Here is a 26541-nt window from a genome sequence, read left to right as displayed (position 1 = left end):
GTGCAGTTGACTAATCAAAGAAAAATTTTTTAAGTTCCGAAGAAGCACTAAATGAAAGGAAATGCATGTTAAGTTGTGGGAGTTATGTTGAATGATCTACAGAGCCTAGCAGAATGCCTTGCAACCACCCACTGGGAGGTGAGGAGTTTCCTTCCTGGAGGCTAGGAGGGCCGAGCTGGAGAGCTTCCTGAGGGATTTGGACTGAAGGATCTCAATTATGTAATTCCTTTCCATTTTAAGATTAGAAGGAAAGTTTAGGGATAGATGGATCATTGACTGCCCTGTGAGTATAAGTGTCAACACCCAAAATAAATGTGTATTTCTAAGGTTTTGAACATTAAAAAAAGAAAAGCTGTCTTGGTCATCCCAAAGGATATTCAGGTTCTCCTTCTGTAGTTTTTTTCTTTTTTTAAATTTATTTTTATTTTCTATTGGAAGATTTACAATGTTGTGTTAGTTTCAGGTATACAGCAAAGTGATTCAATTATGCATATATATGTATCTGTTCTTTTTCAGAGTCTTTTCCCATTTAGGTTATTACAGAATACTGAGTAGAGTTCCCTGTGCTATACAATAGGTCCTTGTTGATTATCTATTTTATATACAGTAGTGTGTATATGTCAATCCCAAACTCCTAATTTATCCTTTCCCCCCACCTTTCCCCTTTGGTAACCATTAATTTGTTTTCGAAGTCTAACTCTGTTTCTGTTTTGTAAGTAAGTTCATTTGTATCCTTCTGTAGTTTTTAATCTCACTCTTGTTTGTGTCCTTCTTAACAATGATTACAACTTGCAAATATTCCTTTTCTTTCCCCCCCTCATTCCTTTGCCTGTCTCACCCTTACAAGGTAAGCACCAGGAGGAGAGGGACCGTGTCTGTTTTGTTTTTTACTGCTTTTCTAGCATCAGGCACAGTGTTGACACATGGTAGGTACTCAAGAATAGTGGTTGACGAAATGGGAAAAGAATTTGAAAAAGAGTAGATACATGTATATGTATAACTGAATCACTTTGCTGTACACCTGAAACTAGCACAACATTGTTAATCAACTCTACTCCAATATAAAATAAAGATTAAAAAAAAAAGAATAGTGGTTGAATGAATGAACGAGTTGAGGGTGTGCCCCAGGGACAAGAGGGGTGACAAGGGGAGAAAAGTGCTACAAAGACGGGTCAGTGGGTAATGGTCTCCTGGAAGGGTTGCTCGCCTGGGGTTAAAGAGAAGGGAGAGGGGGGTGAGAGTGGAAGGAAGCGGGAAGGAGAGTGAATTCGCAAGGCCTTTTCTCCTGTTGTTGCGTCTGCATTAGGTAAGAATGTGCTAAAACTGGGAGACATATAGTGACGTAAAAAAACAGGAGACAACATGGGCTAGTGACCAGACACTAACTCTGGGAAGCAATTCGCAATGACATGCCACTGATAAAAGTCTGTAAATTTTTTCTAAAACAGCCAAAGGCTCTCTAAAAACCTAGTTTTCCTAGTTTGTAAGTCATCTGGGAGTGTGTGTGTGTGTGTGTGTGTGTGTGTGTTTCAGGCATCTGACTCCTGTATTTATATTCTCTGCCCCTGGCCTTCAGATGTTTTCTGAGCCACTCACTCTAGATTAGATTATCTGCATTGAGCTAGTGGAGCAATTTTGTGGCGAACTGCCTCTGTGCTTTGGACTGTTGAACTCTTCTTGTCCTGAGTAGCCAAAAAAAATCTTGATTTAGTCTCGTCTGGTCTGTTGTAGTCTAACTTAAGGACACGAAGTCCCAGATCTTGGGATGCTTCACTTAAACCATTCACATATTAACAAAAGGGCAAAACAAAATAAAATTAAAACAAGGGGAAAAAAATCACCTCTTCCCAAACAAACAAATAGTCCCACCCGCATCCAAATAATTCACCTTACAAACTGTCCCGTGCTGATGGAGCTTTCCAGGGGAACTATTTTGAACCACTGGGGTTCCCTCCTAGCCAGAAGAATATTCCAAGGGGAAGAGTGGAAGGCCACAAGAGACAGTTCTAACCCCCGTCAGCCCACCACACTCTTGCTACCTCTGTACTCTATTCACCATGAGAAGGCAGGCTGGGAATCTGTTCAGCTGCCTGCATTTCAGTGCTTTAAAAAAAAATTTTTTTTTTAAATTTAACTATAGTTGATTTACAATATTGCATTAGTTTCAGGTATACAGCTTCAAATTTCGTTATAGGTTATTAGAAGATATTGAATAGAGTTTCCTGTGCTATACAGTAAATTCTTGTTGTTTATCTAGTTTATATATGGTGATGTGTATTTGTTAATCCCATACTCCTAATTTATCCCTCCTCCCCCTTCCACTTTGGAAACCATAAGTTTGTTTTCTATGTCTGTGAGTCTATTTCTGTTTTGTAAATAAGTTGATTTGTGTTCTTTTTTTAGATTCCACATATCAGTGATATCATATAATATGTGTCTTTCTCTGATTTACTTCACTTAGTGTGATAATCTCTAGGTCTATCCATGTTGCTGCAAATGGTAATATTTCGTTCTTTTTTATGGCTGAATAATATTCCATTATATATATGTACCACATCTTTTTTTTTTTATTAACATCTTTATTGGAGTATAATTGCTTTACAATGGTGTGTTAGTTTCTGCTTTATAACAAAGTGAATCAGTTATACATATACATATGTTCCCATATCTCTTCCCTCCTGCATCTCCCTCCCTCCCACCCTCCCTTTCCCACCCCTCTAGGTGGTCACAAAGCACCGAGCTGATCTCCCTGTGCTATGTGACTGCTTCCCACTAGCTATCTATTTTACATTTGGTAGTGTATATATGTCCATGCCACTCTCTCACTTTGTCACAGCTTACCCTTCCCCCTCCTCATATCCTCAAGTCCATTCTCTAGTAGGTCTGTGTCTTTATTCCCGTCTTACCACTAGGTTCTTCATGACCTTTTTTTTTTTTTCCCCTTAGATTCCGTATATATGTGTTAGCATACTGTATTTGTTTTTCTCTTTCTGACTTACTTCACTCTGTATGACAGACTCTAACTCCATCCACCTCACTACAAATAACTCAATTTCGTTTCTTTTTATGGCTGAGTGATATTCCATTGTATATATGTGCCACATCTTCTTTATCCATTCATCTGTTGATGGACATTTGGGTTGCTTCCGTGTCTTGGCTATTGTGAATAGTGCTGCTGTGAACATTGGGGGTGCATGTATCTTTTTGAATTACAGTTTTGGCTAGGTATAAGCCCAGGAGTGGGATTGCTGGATCATATGGTAGCTCTATTTTTAGTTTTTTAAAATAAATGTATGTATTTATTTATTTATTTTTGGCTGCATTGGGTCTTCGTTGCTGCGCGCAGGCTTTCTCTAGTTGTGGCGAGTGGGGGCTGCTCTTCATTGTGGTGCATGGGCTTCTCATTGCGGTGGCTTCTCATTGCGGAGCACAAGCTCTAGGCGTGCAGGCTTCAGTAGTTGTGGCATACGGGCTCAGTAGTTGTGGCTCGTGGGCTCTAGAGCGCAGGCTCAGTAGTTGTGGCGCATGGGCTTAGTTGCTCTGTGGCATGTGGGATCTTCCCGGACCAGGGCTCGAACCCGTGTCCCCTGCACTGGCAGACGGATTCTTAACCACTGTGCCACCAGGGAAGTCCCTATTTTTAGTTTTTTACGGAACCTCCATACTGTTCTCCATAGTGACTGCACCAATTTACATTCCCACCAACACTGTAGGAGGGTTCCCTTTTCTCCACACCCTCTCCAGCATTTATTATTTGTAGGCTTTTGGATGATCGCCATTCTGACCAGTGTTAAGTGCTTTTAATAACCATAGAAGCACAGAGAAATGCAATGAGAGCCGTGAGCCTGTGGGTTTTTCCAGAATCATTTTGAGAGACTTATTGTAGCAGTGGGGCTCCAATGTTTTGAAGCCATCCCTGATCTCCTGTGGTTTCACACATCCTTGGACGGCCTTGGGCTGCAGTGGCTCTGAGGTCCCCTGCCAAGACCTCTTTAGAACAGGGACGGTAAGGAGCAAGTGTTCCTTCTGCCGAAGCGCCTGTGTCTGAGCCCTTGGAATGAGAATAACAGCGCCTTTCATTTGTCAAGCTGCTTCTAAAATATTTGCTCTTGTTATCTGGTTCCATCCTGATAGTAACCGTGTGAGAAAAGCAGGGTGGCGTTCTTCTTGTCCTTGTGCACACGCGGGGAAGCCGATGCACAAAGAGGTGAAGTCGCCCGGTTTGGTAAAGGGCAGAGCAGGGACCAGACGCCACGTTTTTTTCACCGCAAAGGCAGACGCAGTGCAAGGTGGGCTCTTGGGAAGCGGTCCCAAAGACAAATAAAAAAGCGTAGAGAACCTGATGCTGTGAACTTTATTAGCTTTTAGAGGCGAATGAGTATTCATTCCTCCTTATTAGTAACATAGGGAATCCGTGTCCTCTGGGTCTCAGTGGTAGACAGGCCTCTGTACCTTCTAGGCTGCCCAGGCCTCACCTAGACGAGCACTGTTTTCTATTGACCTAAAGTTTAAGTGCTAGAGAAACAGCAGGGTCTTTTGAGAGCAGGCCAGACGAGAGAGTGAGTCTGAGGCGGACTGAGCCCAGAGGAGTTCTTACATTGAGAGGGGGTGAAGGTGGCAGAGTGCCTGTCGGGCTTGCTTCCTGCAGCCCAGCTGCCCTTCCAGGCCCACACTGCTAGGAGCCAGGTGCTTCCAGGACGACGGCGTCCGGGGCTGTACCTCTTTGCTTTCTGATGGGGCACATGTTTTACCTTTCGAGTTCTATGGATGGAATCGGGGCGACACCTTGACCCCGTTGGACTCGGGGTCCGCGAGTTGGTTGCTCTTGTTTGGGGAGCCCTCCGCTCTCCAGCGAACACTTTGCACCGTCCGGGAGGCCCGTCCGCCAAGAGACCAACTCCTGTGTGTCTGAAAAGGAAGACAAACCTGTATTTTGTAGAAAGGGCCTATTGTTCCCAGGGAGCGCTTGTGGCTAACTTCTCGGGCTCCTTTGGCTGACTCTGAAGAGGGAACTGAGGTCAGAATGCTAATCAGCAGCTTGCGAGACATCAACAATCAAACCTCAGGGAACTAGTAAGAAAGTAAACAAGAGGGCTCAATTTCAGATTCCAGAAGAAGAGCCATGGTGTCCAAGAGGCTGGAGATGAAAAAAAAAATGTGCTGCTGAGGAAAAACAAGAATTCTCATCCCCTGCTTCTCGAAAGGGTTAGTCTTCAGCAAAAGAAAGAAATCCTGCGGTGGGGCTTAGTTCTCCATTAGGGGGTTTGCCAGCGGGCAGCTCACCCTTGAGAAGTGGCCTCCTGAGCCCAGAGCTCTGCGTCCCTGTGGGACTCACGCCCTCTCTGAACTGCAGGATTTCCCCACGGGAGCTGGACACACGTTTGATTCCAGTTGTGCCCTGCATTTCCAACACTCCCTTTCATGCCCTCATTTGTTCCCTCTGGTTCCAGGCAGCAGGCTGACGTTGAGAATTCTGTCATCTTGAAGGAGGGTTTTCTTCTCAATGTCAGAAGTTTGGGGATCTTTGGAACCAATGCGTAGGTCCCAGGGGTGGGTCCACGAAATGGTCTCGGTTTGGGTTAGCCCTGATGATGTTCCTTCTCTGAGTGTCAGGCAAGAATTCTTTTCCCCTCAATTACTGCCCTTCAGCCTCCTTCATATAGATTTGTGCATTCCAATCTGGACCTTTTTTTGATTCAGTGCCGGCTTACACAAACTCCAAGTCCTATTTGTGGCAGGTGGCCAAGATGATCTAGAGTCCAGCATGGTGGAAAGAGAATTGGTCATGGAGGGGAGGGACCTGGATCTAGTTCTTACCCTGCCAGTAAGCTGATGTGTCACATAGCTGGTGTGTCACCTCACAGGGCCATATTCGCCTGTTAATTGATGAGACTGGATTTTCAGTCCAGTCTACGGGAATTTTAATCTCAGCCCTCTCTCCATCTAAATTATAGCGTATTAAGTGACCTTTGATCAGGATACATTTATAAGCTACTTGAAGTCTATCCATTCCTCTCTCAGCAGCTGTATTTATGGTTCTCCCCGCCTGATGCCCTAGAGTTCGGTGAGTAGAGAAGCCATCCCCATCCAGCTCTGTGGCGAGCACACACTGAAAGCTATGCTTCTTCTCCAAGCTAACATTTGGTTCCCACACGGGAGCGCGCTCACCACCACGTGCAGCCTTGGTCTCCTTGAACCAAAACTGGAATAAGCCAGAGCTGGGGTTCCTGGGACAAATGGGAGCAGCTGAAGTTCAGGGTTGCGGAGTCCTGACGAGAAAAATTAAGTGTGTGGACTAGGGATTGAAGAAGGCGCTCCTGCTGCTGGCTCTCTGGGGAGTCCCGTTGCCTCCTAGCTGGACCAGGCAGGAAGCTTGCTGAAAGATCGGAAATTTGCTTCGGCACTTGGCTCTGGTGCCATAGGATGTTTCTTTTCTTTTTTTTTTTTTTTTAAATTAATTAATTAATTAATTTATTTATTTTTGGCTGTGTTGGGTCTTCGTTTCTGTGCGAGGGCTTTCTCCAGTTGGGGCAAGTGGGGGCCACTCTTCATCGCGGTGCGCGGGCCTCTCACTATCGCGGCCTCTCTTGTTGCGGAGCACAGGCTCCAGACGCGCAGGCTCAGTAGTTGTGGCTCACGGGCCCAGCTGCTCCGTGGCATGTGGGATCTTCCCAGACCAGGGCTCGAACCCGTGTCCCCTGCATTAGCAGGCAGATTCTCAACCACTGCGCCACCAGGGAAGCCCCCCTAGTATGTTTCTTAAGGACACTTGGGGCTGGAGTTCCACATCCCTGGGAGGTGTTTCCCACCGGCTGCTCGCAATCTGGACATCTCAGAGGCCCCACCTGTCTTGTGTGTGTCCCCGTCTACAAGCCTTGCTGGGTTATCCTGATTCACACGGGGACCATTTGTAGAACACCACGTGGGATGGGCATTTTACATACCTTGTAGGCATGTAAAAATCATGCATGTGACCCTGCCTGGCTTCTGGTGCCTCCAGCCCACTTCTGGAGCTGTTAACGCCTTCCACACGGCTGAAGACAAGCACCCTTCAGGCAGCTCTGCTCTTCCACTGGTTTATTTTTGTTACGCTTGCCCCACCCGCCTTGTTTTGCAGCCTTCAGTGAGTTTTTATTGAGTTACTCAGACATTCGGCTAGACTCCCTGGGGGAATAACAAGATGTTGTGAGAAACTGCCCCAGAACTTCAGGGACTTAAAATCCATTTGAGACAGAAAGGGCTAAGCACATGAAGAGTCATCTAGAATATCAGCCCATGGATGGAGGAGACAAAATGATCAGAGAAGGCGAGAGTGCTGTTCAGGAGGGGTCAGGAGGCTGGATTGAGGTGGGGTCTCACTACATGGCCTGAAGGCTTGGTTCTTCTCCCTTTCTCTTCTATGTACTATTTGATATATACACAAGAAGATATGTGAGTTACAAAGCATAGTGATAAAATGAACCCGCCTGCCTTCCCACCGGAGTTAGCCACCGTCTTTAATTTGGTCAGTTTTATTCCTGCCCTTCTTTTGAAAAAAACTTTTTTGAAAGTCTTTGTAGAACTCATATGTTTTCATTGGAGATCTCATAATTTTCTGTGAAACGGAATCTCCGAAGGCAACAAGGGCATACATGATGGTTAATATGATGTTTCAACTTGGCTGGGCCACACTGCTCAGATACGTGGTCAAATGTTATTCTGGATGTTTCTGTGATGGTGTTAATGGATGAGATTAACATTTAAACCGGTAGACTCAGTAAAGTAGGTTGCCCTTCATAATGTGGGTGGGCCTCATCCAATCAGTTGAAGGCCTGAACAGAACAAAAGACTAACCTCCCCCAAGGAGGAAGGGATGCAGCAGACAGCCTGTGAACTTGAACTCTAGCATAGGCTCCTGCCTGGGTCTCCAGCACCCCGCTGCAGATTTTGGACTTGCCAGCCTCTGAACATATGAACCAATTCCTTAAAATAAATCTCTTCCTATGTATATACACACATGCCATTGGTTTTGTTTCTCTGGAAAGCCCTGACTAATACAGCACATCACACTTCTCCACACGCCACGTCGGTAGCCTTACAGAATTGATGAGCAGAGTATTCTTACGTCAGGGGAGGTGCGGTAGATTAGTCACGTGCTGGGAAAGCATTTGTCTGATTCTGACCTAGGCCATGGAAGAGAAACCTTGATTTTGGAGTACTCTTTTCTCCTCTTTAGCTTTTTTTTTTGGCCATGCTGTGTGGCATGTGGGATCTTAGTTCCCAGACCAGGGATCGAACCCGTGGCCCCTGCAGTGGAAGCGTGGCGTCTTAACCACTGGCGTGCCAGGGAAGTCCCTTTTCTCCTCTTTAGTGCTCTGTCCCCTTCTGAAGTCCTCTGGCTTTCTCTGGTCACTCAGATACTCTCTTCTACCTCCCTCCCCCCATCCCCAAGTACATCCATCCCTTCCCAGCACACGTGCAAACCACACCTGCATGTTTCTGTACCTTCTATGTGGAATCTTGTTCTGCTTGTCACCAGAAAAGACACTTAGGTTCTCTGAGCCCACCTCTTCACCTCCCCGAGGGTCGGGGGCAGTGGTCAGTCTGTATTCATGATGTGTCGCCCTGTGCAGATACTGAGCGAGGCGCCTGTCGACCTGTTTAGCCCATGTTATCCTCCCAACAGCAATCCCAGGGGGTAGGTGCTATCATCGTGCTCACTCTGCAGCGGGAAAATGGCAGGAAGGTCGTAGAAGTGAGATTTAGGTCCAGGCAGTCTGACCTCAGAGGTCCCGCTCCTACCACCTTTTAAACACATTATAATTGGTAAGTACTCTGAAAATATAAAATAGAGCTATTGTCAAAATACGCCCACTGCCTTGGGGCCCTGTGCTCTTCGAGTTGATAGCTTGGGCATTTGAGGAACTGATCCGCGCTAATGACGTCATTGGTAGGGATATATTGCCCTTCCCGGAAAGCTCTGGTCCTTTGACAGCAACCTTCTTGTGGCCACAATTCCTGAGCCCCTAGGAGAAGTTCTGTAGGGGCCTTTAGGGTGATTAGGGGTGGGTGGGGTCTTGAGCGAGCCTCCCCTGAGGTCACACCAAGAAAGCCACCCCTGCTTTGTGTTTAAACAGGTCCCAAGACTGTAGTGCGGCCCCTTGAAAGTAGGCAACCCCTCACTTGACTCAGTTGAGGACCCCTTAGCTTGGAGGGTCCGAGGCCGCAGCCAGGCCTAGCAAATACTTGGCACTTCCTCTCCCTCCCAGGACCATGGCAAATGTTGCTAATGACCACAGTGCTCTTCAGGATAACCACTGCTAACTGATTGAGTTGGGCAAGTCGTATGAAAGGTTTGCCCATCCTACCGGGGATCTGGGTGTCCCTGGAGAACGGAGCCTGGCCTTGGTCTTGCCTCTCCTTTCTCTTTTTTGTTCCCAACTGTATCCCCCAGCTTTCCCGCACTGGCTCCACCTATTATTCTTGTTTCTTCAGTGTTTTTAACTCTCTTTCCCATCTGGTAAGAAGTGAAATGGTCCAGCACAACTCAGTTTCCAAAACTGGTTCTCAAGGAGTGAGTTCCACCCTTTCGTGGAGACTCATTCAGTTTTTCAGCGATAGCAGTGCCTTGAGAGAAGGACATCACCCACCAGGAGTCCTAGGGGTCTCTCTACCTGCGAGGTTCGTTTCTCCATCCTAATTGCAGAAGGAGCGGAAGTTACTCCATTTAAGTGTAGATATATTCTTTTTTTTTAACTGTATAAAATATTGTTTTATTTGGGAACTTAATTTTTTTTGCTATATATTTGCACAACTTTATTTTTTTAATTAATTTTTATTGGAGTATAATTGATTTACAATGTTGTGTTAGTTTCTGCTGTACAGCAAAGTGAATCAGTTATACATATACATATATCCACTCTTTTTTAGATTCCTTTCCCATATAGGTCATTACAGAGTACTGAGTAGACTTCCCTGTGCTATCTAGTAGATCCTTATTAGTCATCTACTTTATATCTAGTAGTGTGTATATGTCAGAAATACTGTTTTTAAAATACCTCCCTTCTTTTTTCTTCATATATCCTGGTTCCCTCTGTCCTGGACTCTCACGGAGACACTGGTATGTAGGGATACTGTTTCTGATCCCAAATTCCTTTTTCAAAGGAGAGAGAATGTTTGTGGATGCCATTGTTTTCTGTGGGACATCCTTGCTGCACCCTTGACTTTCCAAACATTTCTCCCTAAAGTATTTTCAAAACACTGGTCATACAAGGTTAACAATGGTTTCTGGGTCCTTTTAGGGGCATGCTCATAAGTACTCAAAAATGAGTAAAAAATAGAGGACTACTCATCTGAAGTCATGATTTATATGTCATTTCCTTGTTTTCTTCAACATCATTATTTTTGAACAAGTATTTTGATCAACATTTTTTGAGGAAGAATTGTGCGGTATTTCCCAACCTTACCCGCCGTGGGTGGAATTGCATCACTGAATCACTTTTCTCTGTTTTTTTCCGCTTTCTGTCTCCTGTTTTGTCAAGGCTCCAGCAAACCCCAGCCCCTTTTGGGTGTTTTTCAGTCCTGAAATTTTAGTGTGGCATCTGTGATTGTGTTAATTTCCCATCATTATTTTCCAGCCCATCAAGGAAGCCTCCTAAAAACAAAGCACTTTGGTTAATCCTCAGGTGAAGGTTTAAAGTGTGGTAAACAGGGACCCTCCTGTCTCACTTTTTAGCAATCCCAGGAGTCAGGACAGTGATCTTACCAGCTGTAGGCAAAGTGAAGTGCTTTCCTTTCATTTGCCTTTGCCTTATTCCCTGTTTCATCTACCCAATCTGTTTAAAGGGATAAAAATGCTATTAAAAACATTCCATGTATGGTCAGAGTGGTAGCATTTTAATCTGGTCTGAGACTTAAGATGAAATGCCAGCTATACAAGTGGTCTGTGAGGGGTGTAAAGGACCTGGACCCCAGTCTCCGTCCTTCACTTCCTAGAAGTGTGACCTCGGGAAGCCTCTCAGAGATGCGTCCTTTCATCCTAAATGGGAATGCTGTTACTGGCTGTGCCATCTGTATCAATCAGGGTTCTCCAGAGAAACAGAACCAGTAGGGTGTGTGTGTGTAAGTATAGAGAGACAGACAGACAGACAGACAGACTTGAGTTATTGTAGGGAATGGGCCCACGCACTTGTGGAGGCTGCCAAGTCCAAAATCTCTATGGTCAGACCCAGGGAAGGGTTGATGTTGCAGCTCCGAAGACAGTAAGGAGGCTGAATTCCCTCCTCCTGGAGGACCTCAGTCTGTTTTTTGTTTTTTGTAGTAAGATTTTTTTTTTTTAATTTTTATTTATTTATTGGCTGTGTTGGGTCTTTGTTTCTGTGCGAGGGCTTTCTCTAGTTGCGGCAAGGGGGGGCCACCCTTCATCGCGGTGCGCGGGCCTCTCACTATCGCGGCCTCTCTTGTTGCGGAGCACAGGCTCCAGACGCGCAGGCTCAGTAGTTGTGGCGCACGGGCCTAGTTGCTCCGCGGCATGTGGGATCTTCCCGGACCAGGGCTCGAACCCGTGTCCCCTGCATTGGCAGGCAGACTCTCAACCACTGCGCCACCAGGGAAGCCCCCCTCAGTCTGTTTTTGATTAAGGGCTTCCACTGATTGGATGAGACCCCCCCACATGAAAGAGGATAATCTGCCTTACTCATGGTCCACTGATTTAAATTTCATCTCATCTAAAATATTGTCTTCACAGCAACATGTAGACTGCTATTCGACCACATATCTGGGTGCCGTGGCCCAGCCATATCAACCTGTAAAATCCACCTTCACGAGCTTGCAGGGCTTTTACGAGCATCAGCTGTGAATAGTCAGGAGCTGAAGGCGTGTGGGGGGAGGCAGCTGTCCTTCCAGCTTCTTTCTCTGTGCCTCCTTTACCTCCTGAATTTTTCTCCCCTTCCCTCCTGCTTCCCCCCTCCACCTCCAACTCCCAGTCTTCCCAAAGTGGGAGCACATGTGAAGTGAGAGTAAAGGCAAGCAACCCAGTGTGGGATGAATTTATCATGGAAAGAGAGCAGACCTTGAGGTCGTTCAGACTGGAGTTAAATCTCGCCCTTTTACGATCATGGGCATGTGAGCATGCCTCTCTGAGCCTCTGGTCACTTATCTCTAAAGTGGGGATAATAATATTTATTGGATACAATTCTTGGGGATGAGTAAATGACCTAACAGATCCATGTGCATTTCCCTTGCTTTCAAATATTTGCCCATCTCAGAGTGTTTTTTAGCTTTAAAGCATTACTCATTTTGCACTCCTTCAGGTCTTGTGTGCCTAGGCTTCCCGTTAAGATTGACTATTTTACAATGATTGTAAATCATTGTTTCAGTGAAGCCTCCTAGTGCCTGTATTTGTATGTTAGTCTCCTTTGCTGTTTCTCAAACTCGCCAACCACACTGTGACCTCAGGGCCTTTACACATGCTGTCTCCTCTACCTGTAGCCCTTCCCTTAGACAATGGCATGGCTTGTTCTTGCACATTTTTCAGGTATCTGCTCAGATGTCACCTCCTCAGAAAGGTGTTTCCTGATCACCTCATATACTAATATAATCTCTCACTTTCAGTTGTGTTTACCTTACTTTTTTTTCCCATCACAGTACTGTCTGAAATAAATATTTATTTTCTATCTATACCTTTCACTAGTGGTTCTCAACCTTGGATGTTCATTATAATCACCATGGGAGGTTTTTTTTTTACAATCCTAATGCACTCCAGAACAATTAAATCAGAACTCTGGGGAAAAAGCCCAGGCGTCGGTATTTTATAAAACTTGCCAGGTGATTTCTGTGTGCAGCCAAGGTTGAGAGCCACCGCTCTAGTCTAGAACCTTTCTACAGAGAATATGAACTGGTGGCGTCGGCATCACCCAGAAGCTTATTAGGAATGCAGGTGCTTGGGCCCACCCCAGACTCCCTGAGTCCAGTTCTGCTGTTTGGCAAGATCCCCAGATAATTCAGATGACGCAAGTTGGAGATGCATTGCCCTGGAATGTAAGCTAGTGGCCTCATTTTGTGGCATTCCTAGTGCCAGAACAATGCCTTGCACATAGTAAGCACTCACTAAATACTTACTGAGTGAACAATGGATTAGAGATCAGAGGGAGATGGAGGTGACAAGGGAGAGAGGACAGAGGAAGAGAAGGAAGGGAAGGCAGAGGAGAAAGCTCTGCCTGCCCATGTTCCCTGGGCACAGGTATCAGCAGGGCTACTCTTCCCTGCTCTCTGCTCCCAATGAAAACTTAACCAGCCTCCCGCTTACTGTCTCATGGGCTTGCCTCCAGCTTGCTGTGCTTTCCAAGGTGATGGAAAAGATGTTGTGATAATGAATTGCCTAACTACCCAGCCCTGCTGCTTCTCTTCAAGCATAGATTTGATTAGGAGCCTGCTGAAACCAATTAACCAATTAAGTAATAATTCTGTAAGACTTTATGGACTACCTATTACATGCGTGGCTTGACACGGCTCAGGAGGCTAAGAACCAAAGATGGAAAAGACACGACTTCCACTCCAGCAGTAGAGATAGGCACTGAGGTGAGTAATTATAACTTGAGGCAAAAAATGGTCAGTGTGTAAGACACATGTAGACATGTAGACAGAATGTTGTGGAAGGTCAGGAGGAAGTGATTATTTCAGATTAGGGGATCGGAGCAGACTTCCTGGTAGAGGGGAGAGGGGACATTTGCGTTGGGAAAGTGAGTGGTTGGAACACAGGGTAAGGGAGCCGTGCTCCTGAGGTTGGGCTACAGCGAAGGCATCTGGAAGGCAGTGAAGGTGTTGGAACACTGATGGCTGTGGATTTGATTGGAGGAGGGGGACCATGGCGGCATCAGAACCAATGCAGAGATGATTACAGATACGTTCCAGGTTAAGTGCCAAGGCCCTGATCTTGGGCAGTGGTAGGTGGACATAAAATGTAGAGATAGTTTTGAGAGGCTTCTCAAAGGTGGAAGATGATGTCTGCCTTTGTTATTTAATGCAAGCCAGTAGGAATTCTTGGGGTGACAAAATTTGATAATTTTCTGAGCATGTACTTTGAAGACTGTACAATGTTAGATAATTATTGTAAGTCATTTCTTTCACTGGCCAAGATAGACTGGATCAGATAGAGTTGGGCATCCTTGTCTTAGAGCTTCCAGTCAAGATAGAGCCTAATGATTATTTATTTTGAAGATAAAGAGGAAGAGACCGAGCTGTCAGGTGACCATCAGAGCCAGGACCGGAGCTCAGCTCCCCATTCGTGGACATACTTTGAGTCCCAGGGGGTCTGTAGACACACTGTCTGCGTTTCCTCCTTCCATTCTCACAACAATCCTATCAAGTACGTGATGCTATTTTCATTCTACTTACGTTTTTATTTCTCAATTGAGATGAAATTGACAGATCACATTGTATTGGTTCTAGGTGTACAACATAATGATTTGGTATATGTAGATACCGCAAAATGATCACCACCATAAGTTAACAGCCCTCGCCACACACAATTACAAACTTTTCTTTTTTTCTTGGGATGAGAACTTTTAAGATCTATTCTCTTAACAACTTTCAGGACAATACGGTACTGTGACCTATAGTTACCATGCTGTGCATTATAGCCCCAGGACTTACTTATCTCATGACAGGACATTTGTTTTTCTTACCACCTTCACGCATTTCTCCCCCTATCCTCACCCTCCCTCCCCTGCCTCTGGCAGCCATCAGTTTGTTCTCCGTACCTACGAGTTACGGGTTTCTTTTTAGAGTCCACATATACGTGAGACCGTACAGTATTTGTCTTTCTCTGACTTATTTCACTTAGGTATTTTCATTTTAAAAATGAGAAAGCGGGGCTTCTCTGGTGGCGCAGTGGTTAAGAATCTGCCTGCCAACGTAGGGGACATGGGTTCGAGCCCTGGTCCGGGAAGATCCCAAATGCCGCGGAGCAACTAAGCCCGTGCACCACAGCTACTGAGCCTGCGCTCTAGAGCCGGCGAGCCACAACTACTGAGCCCGCGTGCCTAGAGCCCGTGCTCCGCAACAAGAGAAGCCACCGCAATGAGAAGCCCGTGCACTGCAACGAAGAGTAGCCCCTGCTCGCCGCAACTAGAGAAAGCCCGCGTGCAGCAACGAAGACCCAATGCAGCCAAAAATAAATTAATTAATTAAAAAAATATATTAAAGATGAGAAAGCCAAGACTCAGAGATTACGTAACTCACCCCAGCGAGTTAAGTGACCCCGTGGTTAACTCACAGCTCATAAGAGGCACACCTGGGATTTGGAGGTCGGTCTGTCCCATCTGAGCTGTGTTCTTCACTGCTGTGCCCTGCCGGCTCCTGAGTCAGCACTCTCTCCCACTCCTGACGATGAGTTGATCTTTTAAAGGAAGGTCAGCCATTGTTCTTATTTTTGGACAAGGGTTTGTTCTCTCTGATTATCATGAATTGGGGATTTGTGACAGCTGATTCTCTAACTTTGGTCACAGTCACACAACATGACTTTTGGAAGTAGTAAAGGCTTTGAGTTCCTTAAAAAAGTTGAAGTGTAAGAGGGGAAAACGAACCTAGATCAGAGAATTTTTATCGGGTTTCTTTATTAGGTTTCTTCTAATAATCAATAAATATTCAGCAGTTCTTTCTTCACATAAACAGGAGAGCCCAGGGAAGAACAGTGACCCTTGACCTAGCTGTATTAAGCCTGCAATCTTGGTAAAAGAGAATTTGCTGAGCACTCTGGGTCTGATACTGAAAAGTTGAAGAAAGCAACAGCTTGCTTATTACCCTTGTGTTTAAGACCATTTGGACCCGATTAGGTGGAGATCAGGGAGCTCAGGGCCGTGATCTGGTGACTGGTACTGATTTATGCCACCCAGATGAGTTGCCCTGAACAAGTAGTCTCCATCCAGACAGACTGCCTCAGTTTCTGCACTGGCATTTATATTAGTGTTGGGTGGAAGTTGGTCCATTTGGGGCTGGAATTGGTAGACGTGGGCAGAGCAGAACTGGTTTCTCTCTTTTGTGCTCTGTTCTGGGCCTGCTCTGAGGGGGCTCAGGAAGACTCATCGTGCCAGCTCACCTGCCTTCCACATCCCCTTTCTCTACCTGTGAAATAATGGACCCGGTCAGGAGGATCACTCTTCCCTTCCAGCTCTAAAATTCTTGGATTTTCCTTTTACGCAGTTGAGTGGAAGAGCCATCAGAGCGGAATAGCCATCAGAGCGGCTGTGTTAGGTTTTGCTTATTTCTTCCTGTATTGAGTAATTCAACACCTGTCCGTGCCGTCCAGTTCTGAGAACACCTTGGTGGCTTTCAAGCAGTGGTACAAAGTCCATAAAGGGCTCAGCCCCTGAGCCCCGTCTTATGTGTAGGTGCAGATTCCTTATCTCTTATATCTAGAATAATTCTGTGGGTTTTGATGAAAGGGCCGGCATGGCTCACAGCAGGCTCTCATCGGAGCAGGTGTTTCAGAAGGTGGTGCGGCCGCTTCCGGCCTTCAGGGTACACAGGTTAGGGCTTCCACGGGGCCTCAGGGAAAAACCTTTATTTTGCCTGTCACTGCTCTTCCCGTCTCCTGCACGTTCACATTCTCCTGGTCCAAATACAGGAGCATCTGCTCCATGTCATTTTCTTCCTTTTGCCAAGACGCAGGCACCCAGCTCTGCTTTCCCGAAAAAGGACAGACCTGGAGCCCAGGGTACCCCATTTCCAGCCTTGATGGCGATTGCTTGGGGTCCCTTATCTCATCACCGGTTAGGACGAGTCGGCGGCGCTGAGTGACACACAGCCCATAAAACGTCTCTGCTTCCTGCTGACCTCATGGTTCAGGAGGAGAGGCCGTGTGTGAGGATTAAGACAGACTGGAGTGATAGGCAGGGGTACTCTGGAATATTTGCTTCTACTAAAGAGAGCAACTGCCCTTTTGGAAAGGACGTAGCTGCTTTCCTCTGTAGTGTAATGCTGTGATGCTCTGGGGGGGGGCAGGGCGAGTGTTGAGCAAGGACCGTCCATCCGTCTCCTGCTGTCGTGTCTGAGAACATTAACAAAAGGCTTGACCGCATATGGCTGCAGGTGATCACAAGACAGCTGTGGAAGCATCCAGAGAAGCAGTGTCTTTGTCTTCTGGCTCCTTTCGGAAAAACTTGGGAAAGCTTGCCCAAGGCCACTTCTTAGAGGATGCACTTGGGGACGGCTCTCCTCCTGTAGTTTGCTGTCGTTGATGATCATCGGGGAGTTTGCGCCCAGCCAGACCCTAGACTGTGGGTGACAGAGTCTGGACTTGCAGCGAGGATTAACAGCCTGGAAGTGGAGTTCTCTCCATCCCAGCAGCCCTCATCTCCTGCACATTTCTCTCCAGGTGAGGAGAAAAGAACAAACCAATGGAAGGCCGACTTTTAAAATGAGCTGCTTCTTTAAAACACCAGGGAGAAGTCAGACTTTGTAGAAACCAGAGAGCGAGAAGGTGAGGCCCATAATCAAAGATTTGAGGTGGATTGGGAGAGTTTCCAAAAAACAGTGCTCCAAAGGGAGCAGTACTTAGTATGTGTATTTGAGAAGCTCTTTCTGGTGCCACCGCTGCAGGTGGCGTTGTCTCCTCCCGGGCACCCTGTGCTCCCTCCTCTCTACAGGGCGGTCATCCTTCATAGCTCATCCCTGCCAGCCCGAAGCCTCACTCACACCCTGCTTGGTCGCACCCTACTTCTACTGGCACGGCTTCTCAGACTTACTAGGGGTTTTGCAGTGCATCTTTGACTGAAGTTGAAGTGCTTGGCGGGACTGGCTACTTATCCCGTGAGGCCCAGGGCAAAAGGAACACGCAGGGTCCCTTGCTTGCAAGTTATGAAGGATTTCAGGATGGCGCGGGCAGGCCCAGACAAGCCCAGGTCCTCTGGAACTGCACATGGGAAGCCAGCCTGGTGCTCAGGATTGTAGTTTGGAATTAGCAGGCATCGCTTTGGGGGCTACCTGGCTCTCCAGCCCCGTCATGTGAGGGCCCTCGGCCGATCCCTGCCCTGTGATTCAGAAAGAGTCATTCAGACAGGAACTGCCCAGGGTCTGCGCTCCCCTCTCTTTGCTGCAGCGGTTGATGCCAGGCAGGGTGCACTTGTTCAGTGTTTCATCCAGTCTGGTCGGGCAGTCACTGTGGTTTCTCTGGCAACTCCAGACCTGGCAGCAGACCAGATGAACTCAAGGATGTTGAAGCTTCCCAAGGGCTGGCCACGCTGCTGCCCTGTTGGTGAGCCCACGGGGAGAGGAAGCTGAGCTGGGGCCACGGGGACCTACTTCCCTGGAGTCTGGGATCCATTTGCTCCAGGCAGGAGGCCTGCATCTCAAATTAGGAGGCCCTGCCTGGGTGTCCAGCGTCCTATGGATGTTCTCTGGTGAAGAAAGGAGGGGCCTTGCCCCAAATTATTTTACAACCTCTTTGGGCAACGTAATGCATATAAAAATCCAAACAAACTTGCGACCCATGAAAGATACTGATCTTCTCGGACTAGAATGTGCTGGAGACAATGAGTGCTGTGGACAGGGGAGGGAAGAGATTTTCCTTCCTGAAGGACCAGCTTTTGTCGTATTTCCTGCGCTGAGAGTAGGTCACTCACCAGGGAAGGCCACGAAGGACCAGACGCCCAGTGATGAAGCAAGCCCATTTGCGAGTTTACAGGATGCTGAATAAAGGTGAATTTATCTCTGGCCAACACGCAGAGGCCTCGGAGCTTCTCCCAGTGTGAGAGACTTGAGGCGCCGTGGCTCTTTGGGGGCGCTGGGGCAGAGTTGCAGAGGGCAGCCTGGCCGGCGAGCCTTGGGGAGGAGAAAGGCAAGTTCAGGCGCTAAAACCTGGGCGTTGGGTTGGGAGCAGACACTGGGGCGTGGAAGGTAGGGATTGAGACTGTGAGCAGAGCCTCTTCCCCCTTTCGCCCTTCTGCCTTCACGCTGGACGGTTCCAGTCCTTCCCTCCCTGCAGTGGGAAGCGGCCAGGTGGTGACACCGAGGGCATGGCTTTGGCTGCATGGGTATCCTGGCACACTTGCCGGCCCTGAGTCATCCGGGAAGTGGAGGCGTCTTTTCCGACCTCCTCTCCCACTGTGGCCTCAGGCCTCTGCTGTGCAGGAAATGCCTGCTCTGCCACCAGCCTGAAGCTGTGAACGAGATCAGTGACTGTCTGATTCACTGATCAGTGACAGATTGGGGAAAGGGGTAGAAGTGGATTTGTTAGAGCTGATGGAAGGGGAAAGGTAGATATCTGAAGATACCGTGAGGGGCTTCTGAGGATGCTATTAGGGCATTCAGGTACGGGCTTCATCTTTTATAAATTTATTTACTTATTTATTTTTGGCTGTGTTGGGTCTTCGTTTCTGTGCGAGGGCTTTCTCCAGTTGCGGCAAGCGGGGGCCACTCTTCATCGCGGTGCGCGGGCCTCTCACTGTCGCGGCCTCTCGTTGCGGAGCACAGGCTCCAGACGCGCAGGCTCAGTAGTTGTGGCTCACGGGCCTAGTTGCTCCGCGGCATGTGGGATCTTCCCAGACCAGGGCTCGAACCCGTGTCCCCTGCATTGGCAGGCAGATTCTTAACCACTGCACCACCAGGGAAGCCCCAGGGCTTCATCTTTTAAAGTCACAAAGAGCACAAGCATCCCTCAAATGAGCACTGAGAGCACTGTCCCAGACAGAGTTCTGTGTGGATGTAAAAAATCGTATCTGTGAGCCTGACTTGGTTTTTTTTTTAAATTGAGGTATACTTGATTTACAATGTTGTGTTAATTTCAGGTGTACAGCAAGGCGATTCAGCTACATTATATATATATATTTATATATATATATATATAAATATATATATATATATATAATTTTTCAGATTCTTTTCCATTATAGGTTATTATACAAGATATTGCATAGAGTTCCCTATGCTGTACAGTAGGTGTTTGCGATTAACCAGAGGCTGACTTACGTAGTGGAAAGAGCATAGGTTTTGGGAGCGGGGAAGACAGCTCTGTGTTCAGATTTTAGCTCTGGCACTTACTGGAGCTTAAATTCTCTGGTTTCCTCTATAAAATCAGGATAAAAATTTCTTGCCAAGTCGTTTTAGAATTAAGTGGTAATGTTTCTAAGGTAGCCAGCAGAAGGTCTGGCACCCTAGAATATAGTAGGTGCCTAATTCATGTTAGGTTTCTTTTTCTTATGAACATGAAGATGCACGTATTCAGTTAGGTCAGGGAAAGTTAGAAAGGTGGGAAAAGTCAACTGTTGAAAATGGCATCTATAGAGACGTGACCATGTCTCTGAGCTTTTCCAGTTGTCATCAAAATTGTCCATGACCTTGGCATTTTTAAGAGCTATAATTTAAAGCAAGAAGATACCACAGGCTACCTTTGTAGAAATTCTAGAATTTGAGCGTAATGCTTCTGTTTAGTTGTCGATGGGGCTACACTATAAAGTTAGGCTAGCCTGACCGTGTCGGGGGGCGGGCCTGGAAATTCAGAGCCTGTAGATCATCGCTGTGTCTCATTTTAGCCAATAACAATTCTCCTCCCACCAAGTCTTCACCAGAACTGCTAACAAGGAGAAAAATTGACCAGCTGGAGTTTCCTCACCTTTCATTCTTCCCTGCTTATCCTCAGCAGAGGTGCTAATGAACAGTGAAATGGCCAAAAGGTGGGCTGCTCCCGGGGACGAGAAACGTCGCTAATCCACCCACTGGATGGTCGGTGTGAGTCACTGAATTAACTCTCAGAGAAGAGAACAGACAACTCCACCTGCAGTGCATTGTCAGAAGCTAAATTAACACATTAGAGGCAAAGCTTGCAAGTTCCCTTTTTAATCCAGTGGTAGATATTTCGGGACACCACGCTGTGAAGGAGTTAAACCATCCTAAGAATATCCAGGGATTCTCACCCCCTCCTTGCCTCTCCTCTTTATATCACAGGATGGAATCAGAGAAACCAAATCGACTTCTCTGAAAATAAGGACCACTGAGATTGTTCTCCTAAGCCCCGACCCCAGGGTACTCCCTAACCGGAGAGAAATGGATGACCCAAGTATTTTGACCTTTGCCCATTGCCAGGCGAGGCCAGTCCCAGTGAGGGAGAGGTGTTTTATTATCCGCCTTAAATTAGCCACTATACGGAGAAGCACTATACCGTAATGAGTGGCGTGGTGCTCAAACTTTGCTGTTCAACACAGTCACCTAGAGGCCTCTTAAAAACAGTCTGCTGGGCCCTTCCCCTAGAGTTTCTGGCTTACTGGGTCTGCTTGGGACCAAGAATGTGCAAATCTGAAAAGTTCCCAGGTTCCAGGGACCACACCTTGAGAACCACGGGTGTCGCGGATGAACTCGGGAATCAGACACCTGGGTCTGACCGCCCCTGATGGTTGTGTGACTGGGTAGTTGGAGCTGACATAATCGCTTTATCTACGTTTCCTCGTGTATAAAATGGGAATACTGTTATCTCATAGGCTGGAGCATTAAATGAATTAACACAAGGTAAGCCCTTACTTAGATTATTGCCTGCCGTATCGTATGTGTTCAGTGTAGCTAGCACGACGCAGTTATAGGTCCCTATAACAATGAATACAATGGCCAACATTTATTGAGCACTTACTGTATGCCAGAGACTGACTAAGCACTGTACAAGGATTATCCCATTTAATATGCACAAGCCTCTCCTTTTCTCACTTCCTGCTTCCCGCTTCCCTTCTTTCTATTATCCCTTCCCCTCCTACCTGCCTCCTATTATCTCGTGCTCTCCATAATCAGTATTGTAACAACATTAATAATATTCTCAAGAAGAAAAAATACACATCTGTTGTCATCAAGTGTGACCTCCAAGAGCCTGGATCTTTGAGGACCACCCCCTTCCTTGTCTCGGTGTCCCAGGGTGGTAGCAGACGCACAGTAGGAGTTTGGTGAGCGTTTATTACACGAATCCTGTCATCCTTACAGATCCATCAGGGTTCCCTTCTGGTCCTTCATCCTGTCCTGCTTCTCCTTGACCAACACATTGGTGAGTTTAGCCTCTGCCCTTTCTTCCCCCAAATGCAGACCCCCATACGCCCAGGCAAGGTGGTATCACCAACCGTCTACAAAGCTGTCCTTTTACTTGGCTGCTACCTGGAGTGAAATGAAAATTTTTCAAGCAGGTCCTCCCTGGGATAAGGCAAGATGTCCTTGAGAGCCTCCAGGAAGCCTGTGGGACCCCTGGTTGGGAAAGGGGGAACCCACACTCCCAAGGGTCCCTGGAGTGAGAGCTGGCCATCTGAAGGCACCCTGAGCTCCCTGACCCAGCAGAGCCGGTGCTTCCCCACAGCAGCTCCCCGCGCCCCACGCCCCGCTGCCGGTCAGCCTGACTCTTGGTCTTGTAGGGAAGTGGGTTGCCAGGTATCGCCCAGTTACAGTTGGTTTAAACTTGCCACTGCACTGGGACCGCTTCCAGATCGCAAGCAGGTCAGCCGCCAGGTCTCCGGTTACTCGTGCAGCTTGGGTTTCCCTCAGATGGGTCCTGATGGGGGCTAGTTTTGCACAGTCGACGTGGCCAGGGCTTACAGCAGGGTTTAAGGTTTCCTCATACAGCCTTCCACGCAAGGCATGTTCACGGATCTTCAGTATTTGGAGCCGATCAAGTGGGTGGATCTGTGCCAGTCAGCACTGGGGGAAGTTACCCCCGGGGGAGAGTCGTAAACTATGCGACGTTGCAGGGGTCCATCTTCTCATTGTTTCCCTTTGCTTGACCCATGACCGGGTGTTCCAGAAACATTGATCGAGAAGCTACTGTGTGCCGGGCCCTCTGCTACGTCCTAGTGGGGGTGGGGAGGAGGATACAGAGATAGACAAGGCCTGCCCTTCAGGACGCCTTTATTTCTGCTCTGTGTATCAGCGGAGGGTCGAGTTGGTACAAGAACAAAGAGTTGGCGGGGTGGCGGGGGGGGGGACCTGAGAAATAATGATAAGCCTTAGAGAAGTAGGAAGAAAGTCTTAACTGTTTAGACAGTTCATTAAGGCATTTGTAGTAGTTGCGTAGCTAGAAGTGGGACCTGTCTGGCTGTGTGGTCCATGCACGAGACCTTCACAGCCTTCCCACACTGCTTTTCACCAGGCACTTTGCGTTAGCATGAATCTGGGTCGGGGAGACCCTCCTTATTGTATGACACCAAGGTTTCAGGTGGGGCTACTCCAGTGTCCACACGGGTGGGCCTTGTCCTCCTGCCCTTGGGTTCTCCAACTTTCCATCTGGGAAGCCTGGAGTCTTATGGCCAGGCATTTCTTCCATCATAAACTGGCTGCCGCCTGCTTCCTGCCCATTTTCCCGTCAGGTTCACCTGCTGTCAGGGCACATCTCTTCTCCAGGATCCATTTGCTGCCGGGAGTCGGCGGAGAGTTTGTAAGACTTATATTTCTTTTCTTTTCTTTCCTCAGTACCTAGTCTGGTGCTCAATACTTAACATTCCATCCTGTGAATTCGGGTGGAATGGATTGGACAGAATTCCAACTTTGAGTTGCAGGAAAATTCTTTTGCTTTGCATTGCACGTTGCCTAACATGAGAGAAGGTACTGACAAGGACCTGGCAATCCTGAGAGCTTCTCTGGAGCGACATTTGCCTTAAGTGTTGATCTGTTTTGTGATAGACCACGATGGGGTTTCCTTTTGACCTCCTATGTCAACAAGGTTACGTGTGTGAAAGGTCCATCTCAAAGGCAGTATATATTTTTAAAATTTCAGAAAAGTGTTTGCAGGCTGAATTACGGCTTCCTCTTCTTTGTCCCACAAGACTCACATATACACTCTTCTCTTAGTGTCTGGTTTGCTGTGTTATTTTGAGCGTGTATTATCTATCCGTATGAGTCCCTTCGGTGGCCTCAAGGGTAGGCGGGAATCATGTCTTACCATCTCCGAGTACCAGTGTGGATCCACAGTGCCTCTCGTTGGCACGTGGTGTGTACCCAGGAAATGGTTATGGGCTCACCAAGTGTACTCGAGACAGATGCACTCAAGAAGTGATCAAATGAATGGATAACTTGGCTTCTGAGAGTTCTTAAGGGCATTCCAGGTGGCCAAGGAGTGTGTTAGAAGAAGGGGCATGAGGTACTGATGGGTCAGAGGGGAGATCAGCTGTATCCAGCGCTCACAGTAGTTTCCTCGGGAAACATTACCAGCTATTACGAGAAGTGGGGGAAATGGTCCACGTGTTCAGTACCCTGGGCCGCAGTTGTCAGGTTGGGCACCCACTGTGCACACGGCTCGGGCAGTGGGTAGGAAAGATGGAAACGACATGATTCTTCACAATCTAAGTGGGGAGATAATGTAGGAACACAAAGTAATTGAAAAGTACGAATCAGTTCAGGCTAGAGAGAGGAAGGCAAATGCCTCCTGTGTGCCAGATATTGTGTAATTCTGAGGTGGAAGCCTTACACACACACACACACGCACACACACACACGCACACACACACACGCACACACACGCACACCCACACACACACGCGCGCGTGCACACACACCACACACGCGCGCGCGTGCACACACACCACACACACGCGCGCACACACACACGCGCGCGCACACACACCACACACACCACACACGCGCGTGCACACACACCACACACACACCACACACACACGCACACACACACGCGCACACACACACACCACACACACACACACACACACACCCTTCATTTAATCTGCACAGCCTTCCAAGATCGGCATCTTTATCTCCAGTCTACAGACGAGGAAACTGAGATTCAGGGGCCGGGTCTCTTGTGCCAGGTCACACAGCTCATAAATGTCAGTGCCAAGATTTGAACTTGTTGTCGGGGAAGAGACAGACTCTGACGTGTGGAGGGTAGGCAGACCGTGCATGGGCAGGGGGAGGAGGACACCAAGCACAGCCCTGAGGAGGTGGCCTGCCCTGGAGAATAAATAAACACCACTGGCATGACAAGCTGTTGAACGTGGAGTTTGTCTGACTCTTCCAACAGGGAGCCTGGTACGGAAGGAACCTCGTATGACACAAACGAGCCCGCATCCCGTACACCCATCCTTTAGGGCCCTCTCCCCTTAGGGGCAGTGTAGCTGGGGGCTTCCTCTTCTATTTGTGGTGTCCGAGTTCCCTTCGATCATTTTACGTCGCTGTGTTCCTCATCCCCCTCATCCATGTCACGTGTGAGGTCACTTGAAAGGAATAATAATTCTAAAGACTCAGAATAAATAGGGAATAAAAAGAGCTGAGAAAATACAGCCTCCAGCGTATGTGGAGCTGGCTTTCCAGTTACGAGGCGTGATTAAAAGTGTGGGGAATACACCTGATTTACATCGTGATAAAAAGTGAAGGAATCAGTGTCTTCAATGTTCTCTAGAGGCTGCATCGCACGTGTGGGGGAGAAGCCCACGGGCCTGATGGTCACAGCCGTGTGCAGGCTGCTCTGCCCAGGTGGCCCTCGATGCTCCACGGCAGCTGACCTTGGCAGGAGAAAGCGGCTCTACTTCCAGTTACGAGACGCGATGAGCTGTAATTCAGTAAATGGGGCTTGTGTAAAGGCTTCTGTTGCCTGTTGATTCCTCCTTACTGCTGGATGTTCATGCGGGATGAATTGTACACTAGCAAGAACTGGTACGTCTCACAAGAGAACAGTCTACACCTTACAAAATCAGATTCCTGTACTTTGTGGTGATAAAGGAGATGGGGCTAGTGTTGAGGCCACCTGGAGATGCCCCAAGTTACGATTATGACACTGATTTTACTGTTGAATTGGACCATAGACATTTACAATGAAAGGAAATCATTTAAACTTATTTACTGTTTATTAAACGTTTGGCCCACTTTAAAAGGTTTTTGAAATGGAGCCTTTTTACATAGCAACCAATACCTGTACCTGACCTCTTCATCCTCAGCCCCACGCTCACCATTTGTTCCGTAGCTGTTATCGATGTTTATTTACAATTGAATATTCTACTTTTAGCATTGTTTAATATCAAAATAATTATATGTACTATTGTTATGTAGGGCTTTATAGTTTACAAAACACTGTGTGTACGTTACCTCTGTGAATTTTTTGACTCTCTGACCTTCCGTGGAACTGATGGGCAGCAGTTTAAGGTTCTGTTTCTAGACTGAGTTCTGCTCAAGTGTGAGAAACCATAGCAATCAACGTGAACTAGCTTTAGCCTTATCACTGCTTCCTGCTCAGGCAGGTTAAGATCTGCTGAAGGAACAGTTGCCAGATGGCCAGGTGCGCCAGTTCGTGGCCTAGAAGGGGCAGCTGTCGGTTGAACTTTGCCCGTGTTTTCCGGATTTTATCTGATCCCTGGGTGTACTCCTGTGGGTGGGAGCATTAGGATCAAAGACCTGTTCAAAGGCTTTGTGCCTTGAACCGCAGACTCTTTCTGCCATCTTGGAACAGATGGGGGTGGGATTGCCGAGTGGCAGGTTTGGGTTCATGCCTAATAAATGGACTCACGCAGCATCTAAGCTGGTTGCTCCACAGCAGCCTTTACTGTGAATGAAAAGGAGGTTGACAGGAATAGCTCGTGTCCCATTCCTATTTGCTGA

At 47.4% G+C, this 26541-nt stretch overlaps 1 protein-coding gene across 4 annotated transcripts in view; it reads left to right on the top strand.

The window, feature by feature from the left end:
* Positions 1–26541, top strand: part of ETV6 (ETS variant transcription factor 6) — a 240232-nt gene that overhangs the window by 50199 nt on the left and 163492 nt on the right. The window contains exon 1 of one of the 4 annotated variants that reach the window (XM_007196066.3): positions 18660–18675. The exons of the other annotated variants lie outside the window; for them this stretch is intronic. The gene's annotated coding sequence lies outside the window, so the exon portion shown is untranslated. Of the gene's footprint in view, positions 1–18659; positions 18676–26541 lie in introns of those variants that run through there. 4 annotated transcript variants of the gene reach the window in all.

This window comes from Balaenoptera acutorostrata, chromosome 11 (assembly GCF_949987535.1).
Source record: "Balaenoptera acutorostrata chromosome 11, mBalAcu1.1, whole genome shotgun sequence".
Lineage (NCBI taxonomy): Eukaryota > Metazoa > Chordata > Mammalia > Artiodactyla > Balaenopteridae > Balaenoptera > Balaenoptera acutorostrata.
This window is presented reverse-complemented; position numbering and strand designations above follow the sequence as displayed.